Source organism: Pseudophryne corroboree, chromosome 4 (genome assembly GCF_028390025.1).
Source record: "Pseudophryne corroboree isolate aPseCor3 chromosome 4, aPseCor3.hap2, whole genome shotgun sequence".
Taxonomy (NCBI): Eukaryota; Metazoa; Chordata; class Amphibia; order Anura; family Myobatrachidae; genus Pseudophryne; species Pseudophryne corroboree.
In genome coordinates, this window is record NC_086447.1 from 489,900,980 (window position 1) to 489,910,661 (window position 9,682).

A 9,682-nucleotide genomic window follows, 5' to 3' on the forward strand; every position below is an offset into this window, starting at 1 on the left:
AGAGATACCGCTTCTTGCACCCAGGCATCTAGACTGCTACCAGATCTGTGCAACTGAAGAAGTCGGCCCCTTATCCTTTTGGAGTCCCCCAGAAGGAGGTCCGCACCATCATGCTGATGGCTTATCCTCTGGTTTGGAAGCTGGCCCTCTGGTTAACTGTTAACTCCTTCCCAAACAGAAACTTTCAGCCAAGGCAAAGTTTCCAGAACTGTCTTAGATTCTGAATCAGCTTTCCATGTATGTGAGCCAAACTGCTCTGCGAACAGCTATTGTTTATGCTGATGCCCTAGAACATTAGTGTCCATATGAGCTATATGGGATTCTTGCTCACTTGCATGTGCTGAAAACCTGTCTTCCAGTACCTCAGCCCAATGTACCTACAGCACCTGGTATTACAAGGTGGTCTCCCCTCCAAGAACTAACCAGGCCCAACACTGCTTAGCTTCCAAGATCTAGTGAGATTGGGCCTGTCCAGTGTGGTGTAGCCGTTGATTGCAAGGTGAAGTCATGGCTGGCCTTATGACTGCCCCAGACTAAGAGAATATGGTCTTTTTTGAAAACCATTCCTCTTTTGATGGCAGAGGCCATATAGATTTTTGCACTATCAATGATATGTATATCTATTTTGGGAGACACTTCCCTATTTTAAACAGTCCCCAGCTGGAAAAAGATATTGCAATCCCATTTACCGGGCATTCTATTTTATTGGGTGTAACCCAAACCTTTTTCCTAAATTCTGCCCTCATGAAGAGGCCCTTTGGGACGTTTGAACACAGGTGCCTTATTTTTACCCCAGGCTCTGCTGCCTTTATTGACAGACTAGCCTTTTTTGCTCTCATTTATTCAGCTTATTCATTTAGCGGATACCTTTTACCTGTTCTTTGTATGCTGAAGTAGAGTATATGGAGCTTGCATCGTCTGATGATTATCATGTGTAGTCTGTGAAGTCGATGATTTATTTATCTTCGGTTCGTCTGCTCGTCTTATTGGAGAAGCTGTTGGGGATATACCGCAAGTAGTGAGCTGCATGGGTTAATAGTATAAGAATTAACTTTTCAGGTAAACTGGACAAGGTCTGTGCAAACATCGCCCCAATGAGTCTATCTATACCTGATGTAGATCAGAGAAGTATTATGCTAAACAGCAAACCATTTTACACATAAACCATACTGTACCAGATCATAGAGGATAATACAGTTTTTGCAAAACAACAATATATGAGTGTTGGTGTTACTGCAAGTGTACCCTCGTCACCTTAGCCGCTTTCAGACATGATAAATAAAAAGTGATATCATGTATGACCCTCCCATACACCTGCATTGAGGATCAGCAGATCAACCGACAATCATTTATATTAAGTCAGCAATCACACTAGCAGTCGGTCACATGTTATATATTAGTCATATGAGCATATTATCAATTATAAACACATCTCAAAGTATGTAGGAGTATATATTACTGAATTCTGTTCTATACAGATCTTTAACGTATTCAGACGCATTGCGAAGAAAATCACAGTAATGTACACAGACTCATATGCAATAGGCACTAAAGTTAACTATTCATACTAACAAAAGTAGATAGAAATTTAGTGTTGTATAACCCGTACTCAGTAGAGTGGGATACAGGGAGACTTACCCCACTACCAGGATCGATCAATACGTTAGCGAACGCTGAGTCGATCCAGACGCTACTAGTGTACACTGCCGCTCCGGGAACTTATAGTGAACACAGACGCTCAGTGAACGCACTGTGCATGCAGACGCACTGGTCTGCGACCCGGTCTCCATGCGGTAACGCTTAGTGTACACAGACGCAGCGTCCTATGCTGCAACTGAGACCCCTCGTGGTAGCGTCTGAGACGGAAGTGAAGCAAACGGTACATGGCGGGAGACTCGCGGAAACTGGTCATGAACTGGGGGGAGGGGTGACCAGGAGAGCGTCTGACACCCCACCGCTGACGTCAACCCTAGGGATCGCAGCCTCATACTAATCCTGGTGCCTTATGATCCCTAAGGCCTAGCACTGGAGCACCCGTGGTGGCGGCACGCCAGCTACTGTTTGGTAGTCTCCTCCCAATACAGTGCGGCTGTGTCCGTATTCCCCCTTCTAAGTGGAACCGATGCCTTACCTTCTCCCTGTGCTCCGGCCACAGCCTGGTAACGTCTGCTGGACATGCTAATATATCCGACACAGACGCCCGTCGAGACAGCACTTGTACCATGGGTAAGCGTTGTTGCGACCTGGCGGAGAGTTGTTGGAGCGACTCTTTCCAATATGCATGTAAGACGCTGTTAGGAAAAATCACTCAGAAAACATCGTAAGACTATAAAAATATATTAATAAAGCTTAGGGCTGCCAAAGAACAGCAGCCCTGTGACCATGGTCCGGCTCCTGCCGCACCAAACAAAAAACTGATTTGCCTGAGCCAGTGGGCGGGGATATATGGACGAGCCCGTTGCATCCTGGGAGGACTGAAAGCTTGTGATCGTTTGGTGCCAATCCGCTGTCGCTCCATCATATCCCATTGTTATCCTGTGGATAACCTGTGGACCCTACCAGAGAAAACTTAAATTCAATTCAATTCATGCATTCAATAGCATGGAGCCCGAGGCGACTACATTCTCATTGATTTGAATATGCATGGGTCAGTTGCAACTGTCGATGGTGTTCTTTATTTGCATATGCATTGCGGTTCTGCCAATACATATGCACATTTGCGAATGCATCTATGGGTTTTTTTTATACTTTCTGGGCGGCTCTTCACATGCGATTTTTAGCAATAGCAGATTTGAAAAAAAAAAATCTCAACTCAGTCTCAATTGCGATCCATAATGAATTAGGCCCTAAGATGGTATACACTCCTTACTTAGGAAATAAAGTCAGGTCCCATATGCCAATGGAGTACATTTACTGTGCATGTAAGTATATTGCATAAAGATTTATTCAAAAAAATTCCACAGAAAATAAGGAAAAAAAAAGTTGCAAACCTGCAAGACATATACTGAAATTTGCTTATTACCCCAATTACGAGGTCCACAATTAGTTAGTATTTCCAACGCATTTCGTCTGGTCAATCAGACTTCTTCAAGTGTACTTTTTCTTTTAGTTGTGCATCTTACAACCCTTTCATATCAATAAACCAGGGTTACTGAACATAGTTTCAAGCTGTGTCTCAGCAGCTTGAAACCCCATTTATGCTATAGGCTGGAATTGGGTTATTGCCGGGTCTTCCCTTTGCGAGCTTAGCGATTACATAACCTCCAAGTGCTAGTGTTCCTGCTTTCTGTATGGTTTTAGCGTGACCCGGATTAGAATGGGGAAAAGTCAAACTTAGTGAGGGATGGTGCATTCGCACACTTGGAGGGGGATAGGGTCAAAGGCACTCTGGGGAGCAGAGGCACAGTTAGGAAATGTCTGCATGCCTCTATTACTGTGAATGTAGGTAAGAAGGAAGATAGTTGGAGGTGAGGCATAGGATGAGCTGACAGGAGACCGAGGCGGTCTCTAGACTGAATCTTCCTCCCTAATATCAGAGGAAGGTCTCTGCTGCATCTAAGTTCAGACCTGCCTCTGAGGATGCACACTGTCAGTCAGGAAAAGGGTTTGGTGTAGAAGTTGGTGCTGTAGTTTTTATATGTCGTATCTATGAAATAAAAGGGGGTGGGAGAGAAGGGGCTGATGGGCCTCTTCCCTATCTTACCTACCAAGGTATCTTTGGGAGTGCTGTAATGCGTACCAGTACTCACGGGTTCAAGAGGCTTCGTCAAGCATATAATGGTATCTTTTCCTCGTCCAGTGGCATTGATAACCCAGGAATGGAGTATGGAGTAGTGACACAATTTTTTTTACATCACACAAATGTTAAAATAAGAACTAGGGTTATTTTAACATTTAACAGATACCTTGATAGTTTTCAGTCACATAATTTGAGTGTAAGTTAGGGATGCACCTGAAAATGTTGTAGACTGCTAGAAACACCTTTACATTTAAAGAATCCTTGATGTGCTTTCCACTGCCTCACCCTATGTAAGTGAGGTACGCCCTAAGCTAGAAATAAGCCACTCCGTATCACCCCTGTGAATACCGATATTTCAGACTTAAAGAAACCTTGATGAGCGTTTCATTATCATATACCATGTAAACAAGGGATATCTCTCAACACCTCCAATACTCCCATAGAACTGGAAAAAGTTAATATCACCATCCCTTAGGACAGAGGTTCTCAAACTTGGTCCTCGGGAGCCCACACAGTGCATGTTTTGCAGGTAACCCAGCAGGTGCACAGGTGTATTAATTACTCACTGACACATTTTAAAAGGTCCACAGGTGGAGCTAATTATTTCACTTGCGATTCTGTGAGGAGACCTGCAAAACATGCACTGTTTGGGGTCCTGAGGACCGAGTTTGAGAACCTCTGCCTTAGGACAAAAAAACTTTTCTTAAACAATTTTTATCTTTTTAAATTTAATTTCATGTACCGATGATACCAGGAGAGAACATCATTATCACAACGAATAAAAAGAAGAAAACAAAGGGACATATATATAAGTATAAATTCCATTACATTTGTACCCATACCTTACATTTGTCCTCATATCTTACATCTGTACCTTACAGTTCCAGATCATTCTTCAGAAAGGGAAGAGGCCCACTAGTCCCTTCTCTCCCGAGTCCCACCCCCTTTTTTTCATAGATACGATATATAAAAACCACAGTGGCAACTTCCACACCAAACTCTTTTGCATACTTTGGACTACTATTGGATCCTTTTGGGATTGATCCATAGGTGTTAGTAAGAGGCAGCAGGAGTTTTCCATGAGGAGCATCACATATTCCCCTAAAAATCCTTTTTTTGAATGTCAGTCAGGAAAGTCCACAGTGCCCTGATGATCCTTGCAGCTAACTGCTTCTTACTCTCATGCTGACATCTGAGTGTGGATAAGATGCTGTTTGCAGGTGAGATTATATAGGTACGCTGCAGGCAGGGGTGTATCTAGGGGTCCGAGTGCCCCTGGCAAAGTAAGTGGCTGGCGCACCCCCCCTACACACATTTTAAATAAGGTGTGAGTATTGGAAATGGGGCATGGTCTTGTGGGGGAAGGGCGTGGACACAATACAACTTCCAATTCAAATTATGCCACACAGTAGTGCCCCTTATTCACATTACACTGCACAGTAGTGTCTCAAATTCACGTTAAACCATCCCTCACCCCTAACCCACCTTTCCCACAGCTTGACCCTAACCTGCCCCCCCCCCCCCAGCCTCTTCAGTGGTGCCTAACCCTATCCCACCCTTCCTAATCTCCCTCCCTGCAGCCTAACCCTAACACTCACGGCCTAACCCTCCCAAGCGGTTTGCCAGTGGAGACTTTGGCACCAACTCGATCCGGATTTTGGCATTCTGCATCGCTATCTGTTTTGGGACGCCAGCATCAGCATTCCGAGCAGTTTCGGGATGCTGGCGTCAGCTTTCCAACCGCCGGGATGCCAAACGCCTTAATGTCTCATATGTCACCCCTGCCTGAACTTCCTCCTTCCCTTACTTACTCTCATGCCCTCTGTTTCTCTTTAGCCCTGTAGTTTTCACTCCCTCATTCCATCTCTCAGTCTCACCCCTGCACCTCACTCCCTCCTTTCCTCTATCACCCATGTACCTCACTCCCTCCTTCCATATCTCACATAACACCTGTACCTCACTCCCACCTTCCATCTCTCACACCTCTTCTTCACTCCCACCTTCCGTCTCCCCTGCACCTCGCTCCCACCTTCCATCTCTCACACCTCTTCTTCACTCCCACCTTTCGTTTCCCCTGCACCTCGCTCCCACCTTCCATCTCCCCTGCACCTCGCTCCCACCTTCCATCTCTCACACCTCTTCTTCACTCCCACCTTCAGTCTCCCCTGCACCTCGCTCCCACCTTCCATCTCTTACACCTCTTCTTCACTCCCACCTTTCGTTTCCCCTGCACCTCGCTCCCACCTTCCATCTCCCCTGCACCTCGCTCCCACCTTCCATCTCTCACACCTCTTCTTCACTCCCACCTTCAGTCTCCCCTGCACCTCGCTCCCACCTTCCATCTCTTACACCTCTTCTTCACTCCCACCTTCCATTTCCCCTGCACCACGCTCCCACCTTCCATCTCCCCTGCACCTCGCTCCCACCTTCCATCTCTCACACCTCTTCTTCACTCCCACCTTCAGTCTCCCCTGCACCTCGCTCCCACCTTCCATCTCCCCTGCACCTCGCTCCCACCTTCCATTTCCCACACCTCTTCTTCACTCCCACCTTCTAGCTCCCCTGCACCTCGCTCCCACCTTCCATCTCTCACACCTCTTCTTCACTCCCACCTTCAGTCTCCCCTGCACCTCGCTCCCACCTTCCATCTCCCCTGCACCTCGCTCCCACCTTCCATCTCTCACACCTCTTCTTCACTCCCACCTTCAGTCTCCCCTGCACCTCGCTCCCACCTTCCATCTCCCCTGCACCTCGCTCCCACCTTACATTTCTCACACCTCTTCTTCACTCCCACCTTCTAGCTCCCCTGCACCTCGCTCCCACCTTCCATCTCCCCTGCACCTCGCTCCCACCTTACATTTCTCACACCTCTTCTTCACTCCCACCTTCTAGCTCCCCTGCACCTCGCTCCCACCTTCCATCTCCCCTGCACCTCGCTCCCACCTTACATTTCTCACACCTCTTCTTCACTCCCACCTTCTAGCTCCCCTGCACCTCGCTCCCACCTTACATCTCTCACACCTCTTCTTCACTCGCACCTTCCATCTTCCCTGCACCTCGCTCCCACCTTACATCTCTCACACCTCTTCTTCACTCCCACCTTCCATCTCCCCTGCACCTCGCTCCCACCTTACATCTCTACTGGTACAGAATATTCTGTGGCATTTAAATACAAAGTAATATGTTCAGGTCAACAATTTATAGGAGCAGACAAAAAAAAGATTTACAGGATAAATTAAATAAAATTAGCTACTGTACAGTAAAAATGCTGTTTGGAACTGGCTTCATTTACCTGCTAGCCGAAAATGATTGCGAAATGTTCTATCCATAAAAACATGTAATTTTTCTTAACTTGGTAGTGCATCCAGGATTACTTGTATAGCATGACCTTTGCAACTTTTGTGTCCCATTACTAAGTCTCCAATGACTCATATGCAACAAAGACTACTAAAATCGCAATCAGAATTTGTTCTACAGTCCTTTATAATGTAAATGTTAAGTAAAAATGTAATCTTATTGGCTTTCGGTAAAGACTAACATCTCGCAGCGAATGCGCAAAGCAGCAAACAGCACATAATTTGCTTTACAGCATGGATAGTTTTAATAAGCTTAAATTTCTAAGAATCCAAAAGATTTTGAGTACAAATTATGGGAAACCTGTATGTTTCAAAACACAATTTTTACCCACCCATTACTTATCTAGCTTAAAATGGGAAAGAGTGGAAACAAATGACAAAAAATAAAATAAAAGTAAAAATTCACACTTGGGTACAAATTATAATAAAGGAAACAGTCCAACCATGTTCAGTCCACACATATTGCTATACATGGTGAACACATTTGCTGGCACTCTGTCACTCTGTCTAGACAAAATAGGCCATGTCCCAACTAGACAAACCATGGGCATACTACTTCCGCTTTGTATGCCATGCCAATATAGTGAGCTACAAGTTGGGACAGTGTGGGGAAATACTGTAAATACTCTTGGTGAATGCTATTATAGATATACTATATGTGCTGGACAATTGTTTCTGAAATCCAGTGAGAGTTTATCCGTGCAGTCTGTACACAGAACATGAAATGGGATGTAGTCATGTTACCGGTGGTCGGTATCCAGGCAGTCAGCAGACTGACGCTGGGATCCCAACCGCCAGAATGCCAACAGGGGTCCAGGGCTATTGCCACTCGTGGGTGTCCACGGCACCCATAGAGTGGGAATAGAACCTGTGTTGAGCACAGTGAGCCACCGAGCCTGCAAGGAGCTTCATTGTGCTCACTCCCCTGCCGTCATTCTGCCGGCCTGGATCCCATCATCACTATGCTGACCGCTGGGATTCCGACCCCAACCGCATGAAACAAAGGGATGTAGTCAGAATGTCAACACTGTGAAAACTAAGGATACTGTAATGTCAACAGGTACAGCATGTCCAAAAGAAAACAAAAACAGCTAGGCGCTGGGTGATACAAACCTATTAATCATATATTGAAAAAATGTGTATATTCAATCACAGCAGCAGAAAAAACTATATACAGTATGCTTGTGAACATATATTATTCTATACATCATTCTAACGGTTGATGTAGAAGAAGAGAACTACAATTTAGTGAGAGCATGCGCTAATCCATATCACCATAAAGTCTGACATGTGCAGAAAGTACAGCATAGGAATAATCATATAATCATATAATGTTTGTGTGATGCTCTGTGGTGGTTTGGCTGGGGTAGTTTGGAGGTACCCTGCACCACAGAGGCGAACCCCTATAATGTTAGGGACCTGTCCGATGAGGTCACCGCGATGATGGTGGCCAGGCTCATATATTGGGCAATATATGCCAAGAACCTCTGATATGATGGTTATTATAATTCCAATGGTTGTATGGTGCACATGCGCTCTTGTTCCTATACTGTATGCCTCGTAACATGGTCTGCATGTGTGTTCAGTGAGATGCTGTCATTCAACTTGGTGCTGACAGCGATTCACTTTATAGAAGCATGTGGAGAGATGGAGCAGGACCACTGGAGGGACATGTTATGATTTTTTTTTAAAGACTTTAGATACAGACTGTGGAGGGGAAAATAAACAAACAAATAAACAAATGGGGGCTGAACTCGAAAATATGAGGTCCAAGGGTCCCATGCTTTAGAAAAAGACGTGTTATGGGTAATACTTGAAATAAATTCCATCTTGTAAACATGCCATATCCAGGGGAGCCTAGTATGTAGCGATGGATGATATATATATATATATTTTTTTATTGGTTTCCTTGAATCTGTAGTTTTGCTTTGCCCAGAGCCTACAATGCTGGTAAGACGGTCCTGCCTACAGGCTCGGTAACACAGATCTAGACATTCTTTGCTACAATTGTTCCAAGCACTAATATAATTCTTACAGCTGAAATGAATCTTATTACTCAGATACGTGGGAAGCTGCCTCTGCTTCTCACTTTGGAAATATCATCACATTTGTTTAGTGGAGTTGTTGGAGACTGATTTTCTAAACAAGTAATATAAACTACACAACCTGGGAGAAAATCTGTCACACTGAGAAGGTGGGAGAGTGATTAACAATGCACTGCTAATTGGCTGGCTGCTTCTGAAGATTTAGAAGTGGCACCTATAGATTGAATCTCTCAGGAGGTGCGATGGGAGATGAGTTTATACAAATATACGCCTTTGTGTACATGAATAATTAAGAGTAAGATGCGCTCTATACAATCTAATTGGAATATAACAAGTATTGCTTCAGTTTTATACACTAAAAAGAAGGAGCTGCACTAGGTAAATATACAAAGAGCAATACTGCCCTTTTTTTAGGGTTTTCCAGTTTTGAATAATATTTAATCAGGGTTTTGAGTTTTTAATCATGTCCTGATGAGACGCTACTTCCGAACACAGAAACATATAGAAAAGACTCCCTATATTGCAGTACATTACTGTCTTGG

At 44.7% G+C, this 9,682-nt stretch overlaps 1 pseudogene; it reads right to left on the minus strand.

Annotated features, from left to right (window-relative positions):
- Nucleotides 1-374: 374 nt before the first annotated feature.
- Nucleotides 375-493, minus strand: LOC134912459 (5S ribosomal RNA; annotated as a pseudogene).
- Between the last annotated feature and the right edge of the window lie 9,189 nt (nucleotides 494-9,682).